Source organism: Aethalodelphis obliquidens, unplaced genomic scaffold, assembly GCF_003676395.1.
Source record: "Aethalodelphis obliquidens isolate GAN/ISIS:26980383/991018 unplaced genomic scaffold, ASM367639v1 scaffold17, whole genome shotgun sequence".
Classification (NCBI taxonomy): Eukaryota; Metazoa; Chordata; class Mammalia; order Artiodactyla; family Delphinidae; genus Aethalodelphis; species Aethalodelphis obliquidens.
This window is the reverse complement of record NW_020837961.1, coordinates 18,568,764-18,582,895: the sequence shown is the minus strand read 5'-3', so window position 1 is coordinate 18,582,895 and position 14,132 is coordinate 18,568,764. Positions and strand designations below refer to the sequence as shown.

At 39.0% G+C, this 14,132-nt stretch overlaps 1 protein-coding gene and 1 long non-coding RNA gene across 3 annotated transcripts in view; one reads left to right on the top strand and one right to left on the bottom strand.

The window, feature by feature from the left end:
- BANK1 (B cell scaffold protein with ankyrin repeats 1) overlaps positions 1-14,132 on the bottom strand; it is a 430,151-nt gene that overhangs the window by 306,221 nt on the left and 109,798 nt on the right. The gene's annotated exons all lie outside the window — the stretch shown is intronic.
- On the top strand, positions 7-5,395 carry LOC113626011 (uncharacterized). Its single transcript, XR_003434989.1, has 3 exons — positions 7-312; positions 2,038-2,077; positions 4,314-5,395. It is a non-coding gene; the product is annotated as an uncharacterized LOC113626011 (long non-coding RNA).

The window sequence follows — 14,132 nt, the reverse complement described above, 5'->3', positions numbered from 1 at the left end:
CCGGGGCGCGGGCCTCAGGGCGAGGGCTCGCCACGCTGGGCGCCCCGCGGAAGTGAAACTGCTCAAGGGCTTGCTCGGGCCTCCTTTTTAGGACGCTTTGGTTTCTCCTAACACTCTCTGGTCCTGTTCCCGCCTCATCTTTTCACTCAGGACATTTTTTGAGCTAGGCTACCTGTTCCTGTAGCCCTTCTTGTCCCATTCAAGGGCTTCCACAATGCTTCCACTTCCAGGAACAGGGATACCAGAAGTAGACACTTGCTGGAAAAGGGGACTAAGAGATATAGACATACAGATATGGATGTATCAGTAAAGGTATAAAGATGTAGGTGTAGATACATAGTTGGTTTTTTTGTTTGTTTGGAGGGTTTTTTGGGTTGGTTCACTGTTTGTTTCTGATATTGCATTTTGCCCAGAAATTTTAAGCTAGAGCCATAAATTATAAAATGATTTTTAAATTCTAAAAATTTATTTCCTATTCCTGCTCCAAGTCAGAAACGGGCCTAGTAAAAAAATAATAAGTTATGGATCTAAATAGGTCCTTTGTTTGTTTGCTTTAAAGACTGTGAAATACTCAAGAGTTTCCCCCAGAGCCTTAAAATAAATGTCCTTTGTTCTCTCAAGGATCTCTAAATTACTAATTTACGTTCTGATGTTAAAAATATTTTTGAAGATCAATTTGAAGTTTCGGTAATCGTTCACGCCTAAATGTCCCTCTCCCTCTTTTTAGAAAAAAAACCTAGGAGGGAGGCTTGTGTACCAATTATTTACCTCACAAAGTCTTTTTTAGAAAATCAACTGTCAAAGTATCAAAATGTTAAACTTTTCTTTCACATAACTGTACTTTTTTACATTTTATACCATAATGAAGTAAACTTGGAGAAATGTCAGCAAATTTTGAAAACTATTATAGGTATCTTTATCCGCTTTCCAATTGTTCCTTTAACCTCATTATTAACTTTAAGTTGATTTCCTGTATTTGAAATAATGGAGCAAAAGATATTATCTAATTTATGAAATAATATCATAGTGACAAGTTTACTGTCTTCTACAAATGCCTGTTTACCAACAGACCGCAGTACAATAAGGTAAAGACAGAAGGTTTGGATTGCAGGGTGCAACTCTTGGTCAAGAGTTCCAGGAATTCAGTTCTCAGGAAAGCATAAGTCTTCTTAAACCAATCCATTGGGGAGACTATGCCCTAAGTGATGTATCTTCTTCACAAAAGATACTGTGACAAAGATTTTTGTTTTGTTTTGGTTTGGTTTTTTTCGCGGTTGCGGCCTCTCCCGTTGCAGAGCACAGGCTCCAGACGCGCAGGCTCAGCGGCCATGGCTCACGGGCCCAGCCGCTCCACGGCATGTGGGATCTTCCTGGACCAGGGCACAAACCCGTGTCCCCTGCATTGGCAGGCGGACTCTCAACCACTGCGCCACCAGGGAAGCCCTGACAAAGATTTTGAGGAGAAAGTGATATACACATTCCAGCTCCCGCTCCCCTGTTAAGTGTCCACATCTTCAAAGGCATCCCAGTTTGTTCTACGGAAATACACAATGCTCATTCCCCCCCCCAGCACACAAAGATTTGCAAAGAAGGATAGTCTTTAGATAGCAAACTGTATCTGTCACATGTCTGAAGAACCCCGGACTGGAAGTCAGAAGGCTGCGGATGCCATCTTGACTCTCCACCTCACTATCTGGGCAACCGGGGCAATTCTCAATATTTCTGAGCCTTGCATAATCTCAGCTAAATGAGGAAATTGGAATAATTATATTCGAGTCTCTGCCAGCTATACAATTTTATGACGCTGTCTCCTCTAATACACATAGAAGACTTACAGTACATAGGATAATTAAGTATGTTTTCAGATGCTCACTTCCACAATTTATATCCATGTGATCCTGGTAAAATAAAAACAAAAATGTGTTTAAAATTATGGGCTGTTTTTTAAAACTACTTCATTGGTTAAGACTTTGTGCTAGAAAATCTTTAAAAATCTACTAGAGTTCAAAAATTATTCTAGGTTTGTTTTTGTTTCAGGTACGGAATGAGAACATAGCTCTTGTTCAAAAGTTATGAGGTAACAGCTTAGCCCCTTTACTTATTTGTTCACTCTTGTTTTATTAATATTGCTGTTAACAGCTACTCTGTTTTAAGTATTCTATGTGCCAAGCACTATGTAAGCGTTTCACAGTGTTCATGTCATTTGGTTCTCAAAACAATGTGGCTTTAACTATATTTTACAAATGAGGAATCTGGATTTTAAAAGTTTTAAGTGACAGAGCTGGAATTCAATCCCAGATCTGACCCTATAGCCTTCCCTCTTAGTTAGAAGCCTTCTCTTCCTTTTAAGGTCACATAAAGTTATTGCTAAAAATTACATGGACATCATAGGCAAGGTTATACATATACATATCAAAAAATTGCTTTTGTTTTCCTACTCACTTTCCCACAGAGCAAAAATCTCATAGAAATGAGCATCTATCTCCTTAAAAATAGGCATGAACCGTACTCATAATTCATTACAATATTGGCACTATTGGTTGAGACTATGTAGACATTGTTTTCACAAAGAAAAGAAAATGTGTGGAGATGACACACACAGAGGCCGTGACCTAAGTCTTACATGTATTCTAACTTTGCCTATGCATTTACAAAAAGATATTTTAGAAATGTTTTCACTCATTTTGGTCTTGTTTCTTAGTGTCAAACACAACTTTAGTCACGGTTGACTTTACTTTCCCCCTACTTTCTCCCCTAAGGAAATGATACTGTCTGAAATGCTGGGTTATCTCTTGGTTCACACTTGTTCTCAGGGAAGAGGCACTTAGTAATTCTCACACTGAGATGCTTTTTCAGACAGAATGCTACCAGCAGTGTGTAATAGCAGGTTTCTGATTTTTCCTCTATTATACAATGACAAAAAATGCTAGCCACAGTTGGTTTCTAGTTTCTCAATATATCAAACTCTTGGATCTATTGATTTTCTTCCCTTGCATTCTTTTCCTCTAGCAGCATACTGACAGCCTCAGTATTATTACTCTACTCGGTAGAAATTATAAGGGTCTCACACTGACGCTATGTTCCAATAACTGGATGTCTGAGGCTGTTTTGACGTTGCCCTGTTGCAGTTGCAGTGGCTGATTTCTTGTGCCCTTGCAGACTGGATGCTTTTGCTAATTCTGCTGGTTTTATTTCTACTTTTAGATTCTGGATCCCTTTAAAGAACAAAACAGGTTCTTTCCTAATGCAGCAAACTATTGTAAAAGTGAAAGAGTACTTTGCTTCTTCATGGCTATTTATTATTGGAGAATTTTCCTCTTGAAGGACATGTCCAGATCTTTAGACACTGAATTATATTATTCTTATAGAGTGTTATTATACATCTTATTTTCTAGTTCAAAACTAGACCAAATACTAGGAAGGTACGAAGGAATTTCTTAGCAATAATACTTTCTTTGTTGTTGTTGCTGGGAGGCTTTCTTCATTTTCTTATCCTTCCTCACATTTAACTGACTTCTTTCATACTAATCTAATTGTGTGATGGGCCCCCTAAAGATGTCCACATATGAATCCCCAGAACCTGTGTATTTATTACCTTACATTCCATGGAAGGTGGAATTAAGTTAAGGATATTGAGATGGGAAGAGTAGCCTGGATTACCCAGGTGAGCGAATGTAATTACACGAGCACTTATAAGATGGAAGCAGGAAAGTCAGAGAAGAGACAGGATGAGGAAGCAGAGATTGGAGTAATGTGCTTTGAATAACGTGAGGAAGGGGCCACAAGCCAAGGAATGTAGGTCTCCTCCAGAAGCTGGAAAAGACAAGGAAATAGATTCCCCTACAGAGACTCCAAAAGGAACCAGCTCTGCTGACGCCTGTCTTTAAGCCCAGTGAGACTGATTTTGAACTTCTGACCTCCCAAACTGTAGCATAATAAATTAGTGTTGTTTTAAGCTACTAAGTTTGTGGTAGTTTGTTAGAGTAGCAACAGAAAGCTGACACCAACCTACGGCGATAAATTGAGTGTTTGGAGACATTCATTAATAAGGAAAAAATTTTACATTCTTCTAAATGAACATATATTAAAGAATATACAATTCCCTTTAGCATTAATTTGCTAAGTCCCTATGGAATAATATTTCACTGTTAATTGGTGGATATGGTAGCTCTTTGATATGCCTTCCTGCAGGGCTGTTTGCATCATGTACTTCTTTCTTCTGTTGGTTGTGTAGATGTGCTGAATCTTCACTTTTCTGTTCAACTGAGGATGACTTGTGGAACTAATCAAGTTGTTTTCTGCTTGTACCATAGCTGATACCACCACACTCACTGCCGCCCATCCTCACCCCTGCCTGTGCTAACAAGTGAAAGTGAGTTTGCTGGAACGGAGCTTGATTACTGTATCTGAGTTTTAAGAAACAATACTATAAAATGTTTAAATGTAAAAAAATCTAAAATTCTCTATTTCTCTTTTTGCTTGTTTTGGCTTTCTTTGAGAACTCTGATAATTTGCTTCTGTGTTTACCCTATAATTATTGATTAGATAAGGTTTTCAGTCCCACTCCGTACCCTACTTATAATGTTTTTCTTAGCACCTAACTCACCACAGGTCTCTCAATAGCTGAACCTGTTAGCTTCAATCTACAGGATTGATAAAAGGAGACACTGCTCTTCACATTTTCATTATTCACTTATTTATTCATTTATTAAGTCATTCAAAGAGATTTTTGTAAGTGCTTATCATATCCAAGATAACAGTGCTGGACACTGGACATACATTGATGAAAAGATACAGCCCTTGCTTCCAAAAACTCTGCCTTCTAGATATTGTGCTTCAGTTTTTGTGGAGAGTTGTATCAGATAAAGTAATACTAAATGGTTCTATAGTAATTGAAAAATACCTCTGGACAACTGGATGGGTCAAGGATATTCTTGTAAGCAATGTGTTTATTGGGGCAGTTTCCGTTATAAATAAATCATAGTGAAGAAACATTGAATTTGGGAGTTTGGAACTAGAAGACAACAACAGGAAGTGGTTTGGAAGCAAATTTCAACAGGAAGAGAAGCAAAGATAATGTTTCAGCCAATGGTGTAACTAGCTATTAGTGTGCTTAGGGCAGGTTCTAATAATTGTGCCCCTTGACACCGTCCAAAAATTAGAAGAGCATATAGAAGGTATTTCCCACATCTACCACACAATTTCAAAAGGCAGTGAATAGCCTGTTAACAGTTTAGAAGAGAAGATAATGCAGACAGTTATTTGAGGGAAGTGAAGTAAGTTTCCTGCTGAAGTCCCTATCATCTTGGATTATGATGTGAAAAGCAAGTCATTGCAATCAATGTCTGAAACACTCATTCAGAGAAGAAAAAGCAGTTAACATAACTGACTCTACAAAGAGCTAAAAAGGGATATCAGAACAGAAAATGGTATTTTATGGTGAGAATTCTCACTAAAAAATTGAGTTTTCATTTTCCAAAAGCAAATAACAGAAATGTTGGTGCCATGAAACCAATACCAAGAGAATTGTAGGTCTTCTGAGAGTTCATTTTGCTCCTTTCCTGTGGCTAGTGCATTCCCCACCTCCCGAGAGACCAGCTGTGTGGTCCCAATTCGTCTTTTTAAGAGGACAGCCATGGAGGACTTCTGCCCTCATGAGTCATCTGAGATTTCAGGACAGAGGGCTCTCAATGTCACAGGCTCTACCTTCTCTTGCTAGACCTCAAGTAGAGTTCATGGATCCCAAGCCTTTCAGAATAGCTATGGGAAATCTCAGGCCATCATTATTGGGATCAATGAAAAATATTTCTTCATTAAGATCTCCTGGAATCAAAAACATCATGTATGCTTTTGAAGGAAAGAGAAGACATTATTAAGGGGTGATTTCTTTGTGACTCTAGGTCAAATATACATAGGAGAGGGATGTTTAAAACTATACTGAGAGAAGATAGATAAGAGCTTAAGTCACAGATATAGCTACCTCCCTGGAGGTTGCTTGAATAGCCACAGAAACAGAGGAAGTTAGGGGTATGATAAATTTGTCTAATGGCTAGAGATGTGAATGGGAGAGCACTTTGAAAAATTTTGCTGAGGGATCTAAGAACTATATTTAGTCTTGTGCCACTGCAAATATTTTGCATAAGTTTTCTTACAGTTGTTTCCTACTGAAAAAAAAATCTGCCTTTTATTTTGGAAATTACTGAAAGTAATATTGCAAGTAACTCAAATAGAAGAAAATAAATTTAAAAATTTAAGATTAAAAATAAAAGTTATTTTTCACTCTATAAATACATACTGAGCATCTTCTATGTGTATAATATTCTAATAACGATATATAAATGATGAACATTTCATATGCTAAAGTATATAATTCATAAAATTATCCTAATAGTATAATAATTAAGTTAACAAAAATTCAACTTAAAAATGAAAGATTTTTGTTTTATAGGCACAATGAATACTTGTCATGAAATAGCACTAAGGAATTTGAAAAAAAAGTGAATATTCAAAATAATTATGACGGATGATTATCCAGTCAGTCAGCAACTATATATTGAGTACCTACTATGTGTCATAATTTCTATTCTTAGAGTGTGTTCCATAAGACAAATAATAGAAATTGTAATAAAGTATAGAGTATTCCAACATTATAACAGAGGAAATATAATATTATTATAGAGCAGGCACTGGGTTATTTGGGATATTTAGAAGATTAGGGCATGCACAGGAAGGTTAGCTTAGCCTTACAGCGAGTAAAACTCTCCCTGAGGATCAATTATCCCCATGCCTGACCAATTTAAAATAATTAAAATATAATCTCAAAGGTAAGCTCAATTCAGGAAAAGGCAAGTGCTCCTTGGTGCACTGAAACTATTTTCACAAGTTAATTCCAACCTACACCAAAACAAACAAAAAATTATAATAGATCAGTAAAGCTACTGTACCATAGAGCTAAATATGTCACTTTTTTTCTAAATCTACTGTAACTTATTCATTATTATAATACCTTTAGCAAGTGGTAAATTTTTTTCAGTCTTCTCTTGAAACTCTGAATGAACTGGACAGGTACCAGCAGTGTCGATAGTTGCCCCTTTTATACCTTTCGTACTTAGTAAAATGGGATCTGATTTCAGTGACTAACTGGTAGAATGCAATTTATCTTGCCACCAAGTTCTTTTTTCATCAAAAATACTGCCTTAAAGAAGAAAGAGTGAAGCTACATATGAGGTAGGCGTGTTATTTTTTTTCACCCTTTGCAGAAGTACATATTACACAAGGGTATGGTGGTTCCCTCCCACACAAGAAAACCACTGAGAATGGTCTAGTAGGAGTCCCTTAGGATGCTTTCTATTCCCTGGAGGAGGCCTAGCTACCTAATTCCTATTCAGACACAAAGGGAGAAGAGATCCACTGTCTGATATGTGTCCCAGCGAACTAGAAATCACAATACAGATCAGTTGAAGACTTGTGGCCACTTTGTGACTCTGAAATAGGCTCATTAGTGACCTCACCTACGGTACAGATTAACCCTGATTTAACCATTACACCTGTTTGTCAGAAGCTAAAGGGGATTCCCTCCTTGGGCTTAAGAGTGGATTCGCCTATAAACCTGATTATATGATCTGACAGAATGGACTACACCTTCCTGTCCCCTGTGCTTATTCTCATTTTTACCATAACAACACTTATACAGTTTATTCTTACTGATTTTAATATAGCCTTCCTATAATAAAATGTAAGCCCCTCAAAGGATCTTATTCATTTTTCTATCCCCAGGGCTATCATAGTTCTAAGCATAGAATAGGTGACTGATAATATAAAAATTAATGTGTTTGCTGAATCAATTACTGTAAGAACTATTAGAAACACATAGTTGAACAAGAAGGGTCCCAGGTCTCAAAGAGCTTACAGCCTAATGAAGAAGGCAGATATGTAAATTAATGATAATTTAATTCACAAAGAAGTAAGCCCTAAATAATGGTGCAAACAAATTGTTTAAGCCCGAAATGGAAGAGGTGGTTAAATATCATTAGGGAGACTTCTGAGCAAAGTAAGTTTTGGGGTTTGGTGCAGTAAGATTGGGGTTTATTTCCACAGGCAGCTTATTTCCACAAAGAGATGAGAGAGGTACAATGAAGGAGCAGCTGTGAGTTATTTCTAAACTTTGGACTTTTATTACTTAAACAGCTTCACTGCTGGTAGCACGGTTTAAGGTTTTATCAGAAGTCATGTATCAGCCTGAACTCTTTTGTATGCACATGACAGAATCCCAGCCCAAATCAGGTTATGTAAAATGGGACATTTTAACAGATCATGTGACCAAACTGTGGGAAGAGGGGTGGTGTACCTGGGCCTTGCGGAAAACTGAAATAAGGGACTGTTCTCTCCCCTCTACTTCTTTTCTCTTATTGTAGAATAGCTGCCTCGAAATGTTGAAAACCTGCTCAGCTGAGGCAAAATGAGTAGGATTGAGAGTTGCTCTCTGGTATCAAGTTTGGAAAATCATGAGGCACAAATGTTCACAGCAGCATTATCCGTAAGAGTCAAAAAGTGGAAACAATCCAAATGTCCATCAACTGATGAATGGATTAGAAAAATATTCCATATACAATGGAATATTACCCTGCAATATAAAGAATGAAGTACTGATACATACTATAACAGGGAATCATTATGTCAAGTTAAGGAAGCCACTCGCCAAAGACCACATGCTGTTATCATTTATACGGTATCATTTATACCACATGCTGTTATCATTCTATTTATACGGAATGTCCAGAATAGGCAAGTCCTTAGAGACAAAAAGTAGATTAGTGATTGCCAAGGGGTTGGGGTTAGGGGCAGATGGAGAGTGAATGCTGAGCCCAGGGGTTTTTTTTCAGGGTGACGTAAATTATTCTAAAATTAGATATTGGAAGTGATTGTGGGACTCTGTGAATATACTAATAATGACTGGATTATACTCTTTAAAAGGGTGAATTTTATGGTATGTGAATTATATCTCAATAAACCTATTATAAAAAATTCATAAAGAAGGGCTTTAATTTAATTAAATTAATTCAAGACCTAAATTAATTCCAGAGCTAATCTTTGCAGTGAGGGAGGGAGGTGTGGAGCGTGCTGATGCAGCTTCCTGAGGTCAGATGCTTGAATCATCAACAATAGTTGGAGGAGGAGTTAGGATATGTTAAAAGAGGGTCACACAAATTCAGAGCACATGGTTGGATCAGAGAAAACCATTTCCCAGGAAAAGGTAGACATTATTCCCAGAAGGAGGAAAGAAGGGATGTGGGTAGATTAAAAAATAAATGTCTACTATAAAAGATCAGCTTGAAAAACCTAGTGACTTTAGCAGTTGGCCCAGTTACTGAAGGCGGTGGCATACACTTCTTAATTCTGTGGCACTCACCTCTCAACCTCTGGGAGTATGGGCTGAGGACAACTCACAACTGTGCTCTCTCCAGGAACTGCCCTTGGCAAAAAGAAGTCGCCTTGCTCAAGGTTACTCATCTTGCCTACAAGACAACCTGTATCCAGGAATACAATAGCTCCGGTGGAAGTTCAATGTGGAAGTGCAAGGGCTGGACTCCTTACCCAAGTGGGAAAACTTTGGAGGGTCATCTAGCATGAGAACTCCCCAAAGTATGGCCTGAGGTCTCTGCTGCAACTGCTTCTTTGTTCAGCTTCTTCCTTTGCCCAGTCGTACTTCCCTTACCACTTGCGTGTACTGTTCCTAAGACTATTTCTCAACAAACCTCGGGCATGTAAATATCACAATGTATTCCCCAGAGAACCTGTGACAGTTGGTACCAGGAATGGCCCTAGGAAGCAGACCTAAAAGTAGAATTTGGAGCTGGATCTCACTCCAGGCCTGAGGACATCATCACTGGCACCGAGAGCTCCTGGCCTGTGGTTTCAGTGTAATTGCTAATTTTTGTTTTCAGTGGTGAACTGGGACGGGATGCCAGTGGAAAGGATGAGTTGATGAGTACAATACCTCAGGCACAGGAGAGGTTTGGGAAAAACAGTAATGATAAGGACTGTGGAATTGGATAGCTGTAGAAAGAGCCATTGGTGCATTGAAAGAAGAAAACGAAGGCTGAGGCTGATTAATCACCAATATAAAACAAATTATGAAAGACAGAGGGCCTCCTAGGCAGCACATAAAGAATAAAGAGATTCTCATCTGCTGTACCTGAAGGTCAGAGAAGGCTTAGGATCAGGGCCAACGCTTGATTTTATGAGCAGCAGAACTCCAGAGAAGTTTGAATTCTCAATCCCAACAAGTCTGCTATGCCATGATCAGGGCTCGAATTGGGAAGGAATGGACCCTGAAATTTGAGATGCTGATAGCTGAGTCCCTGGGTTGATGCACCTAGAAAATTTTAATCTCTGGATTCCTCTGAACTCTCTGTGCCCAGAGAAGTACACCGCTTCTCAAGATAAAGGCCAGCACTTCCTCCTTGCTTGACAATAATACACAAGCTTGTGCCTTAAAAGGTAAGATCCCTTCTCATGTTTCATCTCCACTCCTCTCTTGGCCACCATATTAATAAGCAGGGTCTAGCTACAACATAACCAGGTAAAGGGAGAGGTGGGCCCCCTAAAGGAAGAAAGGGTCTGTAAGTCAAAGGAGTTGGAAGACCTAGCCAACATATACCCGCAAGATTCAGGACTGGATCCTAAAGGAGATGAATGAAGTCAAGTGAAACATAAAGCTGGGTAATGGAGAGTGTTTCAATATGGGTTCATCTTCTTGGGATATAGGATTTAACATTCTGGAAAGCCTCGCGAGATGGAGATGGTGCTACTACACTGCTTAGTCGGAACTTTGAAGCTTGGAAAAATTGATGGCTCTTGTTACATGAAGCAGAACTGCTATGGCAAATGGTAGAACAAGGGGCTTAAAAGTTCAGATAGGCTTGCTAGAGAGAATATATTACAGCAGACAGAAACTCACGACAGGACTATGTTTTATAGAGAGGCCCAAGGGACACTCTGTTTATCAAAGTGATAAAGAATGCGTTACTGAGGGGGGAACCAGAATTGTTAAGAAGCTTAGTAGCAGTTGTCCTCCGAAGGCCAGGGCTTTTACGTAAGGAGGATTCCAGGAAGTAAAGGGGATGATAAAATCCCAAAATAATCAATCCAATATTTTAACCACCAGAAACAAAATGGACACAATACGTGTAATTAGCAGCAAGACTGGCATGACAAATGGGGGAGCCTGACCTTCAGAGACCTATGGAGATGACTAATAGAACATAGAGCTCCTGGGACAAAAAAACATGGCAGCCAACAAAGATACTGTTCAATCTATAGATTGCTCAAACTGTACTGAAGAAAAACTGCTTCAGACCTGAGCTATTTCACAGATTTGGAAACCACTGAATGAAAGAGATACCTAGAAAGAAGAACCCTGTACCATCAAATCAAGTTTTCATGGTAACGATTCCCCTATTCCTTGTCCAAATTATCCTATAGCCATTTACTTAGGTATTGTGTGCTGGAGAAATTCTTGAGTGTTCTACTGAACTCACATGCAATGCAGACTACCACTCATTTAAACATTACATGTGTTCATCAGAAGCTAAATGGGATTTCTTCCTTGGATATGAGAGTAGATTTTCCTCTAAATCTCAGAGGAGGGGGAACTGAAAATATGTGCCCAGGTGGATTTCAGAATTGCTATGAACGAATGACTGCTATGCTGTACACACACCACCACCACCCTTGAATAGAAGTATTAATTTAAATTATCCTGCTCCTATCTCATGATTGTATGTTTGTGTTGGGGTTGGGGTGGGTGGAGGGAGCAGATAATTTTTAGTTTACAGTGCTCTATAATCAAGATAAGGCACTTAAAAAGTTATCTGAGGGATGTCACATCAGGAGCCTCAGCCATACTTGGACTCAGTTTAGTTGATGATATTCTGAACATTAAGCCTAAGTTTCAAGCCTATGTCTGAGGCTGTCATGGAATAACATTGCGGATCTTAGGAGGGCTGAATATATTTTTCATGTTAGGGGAGTATGAATCATCAGAGGCCAGAGGGACACCTGTGGTAGCTGTTATATGGTGGCCACTAATGCACCAGCCCTCCTGGTGTACATGCCCTCATTTAGTTCTTTTTGACACTGACTCAGGGGTTGGCCATTTAACTATCTTTGACCAATGGAACATTAACAAACTAAATACAAGCAGAGGCTTAATAAAGGCTTGCATATTGGGGTTTGCACTGTAATGCTCTCCCTTGAAACCCTGAGCTACTACTTAAAGAAATCCAGCTACCCTGATAGATAGACCATGTGATAAAGGGAAATATCCAGCCAATCCCTCATTATTCCATCCATCACAGCTAAGGAGTGAGACATGAGTAAAGAAGCCATTCTGGATATTCAAGCAACAGCAGTCACCATTTGGAACAGAAGAACCACCCACCTAAGCCCAGCTCAGATTGCAGAATAGTGAGAAATAACAAATTTTAAGCCACTAAGATTTGAGGTCGTTTGTTTATGCAGCAATAAATAATTAAAACACTTTTATAAAGATCTGTGGATAGCGCAGGCACAGAAAATAACAGTTGGTTATTGACAGACTGGAGTCATTTAAGCATCATACTTAATTCTCAGTCTAATTTTAAATATAGCATAGGGCTTCCCTGGTGACGCAGTGGTTGGGAGTCCGCCTGCCGATGCAGGGGACACGGGTTCGTGCCCCGTTCCGGAAAGATCCCACATGCTGTGGAGCAGCTGGGCCCGGGAGCCATGGCCGCTGAGCCTGCGCATCTGGACCCTGTGCTCCGCAACGGGAGAGGCCACAACAGTGAGAGGCCCGCGTACCGCAAAAAAATAATAATAATAATAATAAATAAAATAAAATAAAGTAGATATTAAATAAATATTTGTTGAATTAATAATTGAACATTGAGAAAGAGGCCCTGTTGGGCTTTCTGATGTGTGCTTGGGCAGAGAACTGGCCCCACCACCAAAAATCATCCTCATTACCTCCTCACTACTACTTCAGTCAATAAGAGAGCTAGGAGAGAGAGAGAACATAGCTGTTTTTCCTTCCCTTACTTTTTCCCATGGGGTGCATCTCCTACCAGAATTTAAGTGAAAACCCTGATCATTTTCATCCTCTACTAGGTCAAGGCAAATGTCTAGCTCACCTCTGAAATGTGGCTCACCATTCAACATGCAGAGCAACTTATGCTGCTAAGCTGTGCTGTACATAAGGAGGCAACAGAATGACGGCAGCCACTATGGAGAACAGTATGGAGGTTCCTTAAAAAACTAAACATAGAACTGCCATATGAGCCAGCAATCCCACTACTGGGCATATACCCTGAGAAAACCATAATTCAAAAAGAGTCATGTACCACAATGTTCATTGCAGCACTATTTACAATAGCCAGGACATGGAAGCAACCTAAATGTCCATTGACAGATGCATGGACAAAGAAGATGTGGTGTATATATATATATATATATATACATATATATACACACACACACACACACACACACACACAATGGAATATTATTCAGCCATAAAAAGGAACAAAATTGGGTTATTTGTGGAGATGTAGATGGGCCTAGACACTGTCATACAGAGTGAAGTAAGGCAGAAAGAGAAAGACAAATGTGGTATATTAATGCATATATGTGGAATCTAGAAAAATAGTACAGATGAACCAGTTTGCAAGGCAGAAATAGAGACACAGTTGTAGAGAACAAACATATGGAAACCAAGTGGGGGAAAGGGGGTGTGCGGGATGAATTGGGAGATTGGGATTGATATATATACACAAATATGTATGAAATAGATAGCTAATGAGAATCTGCTGTATAGCACAGGGAACTCTACTTCACTTTGCTGTACCGTAGATACGAACACAACATTGTAAAACAACTATACCCCAATAAAAATTTAAAAATAAAAAAAAAAAGAATGATGGCAGAGTGGAGAAGTGGCAGGAAAGCATCCTGAACTCCCTATGTTTTTCATACAAATGTATGTAAAATTTTGCAGAGTTGGGTGGTCACCATAGACCTGGGTAATATTGAACCATCTTTCCAGTATTCCTCAGGAGAGATGCCCATGAAATGATAGACCCCAGTAATAAAAG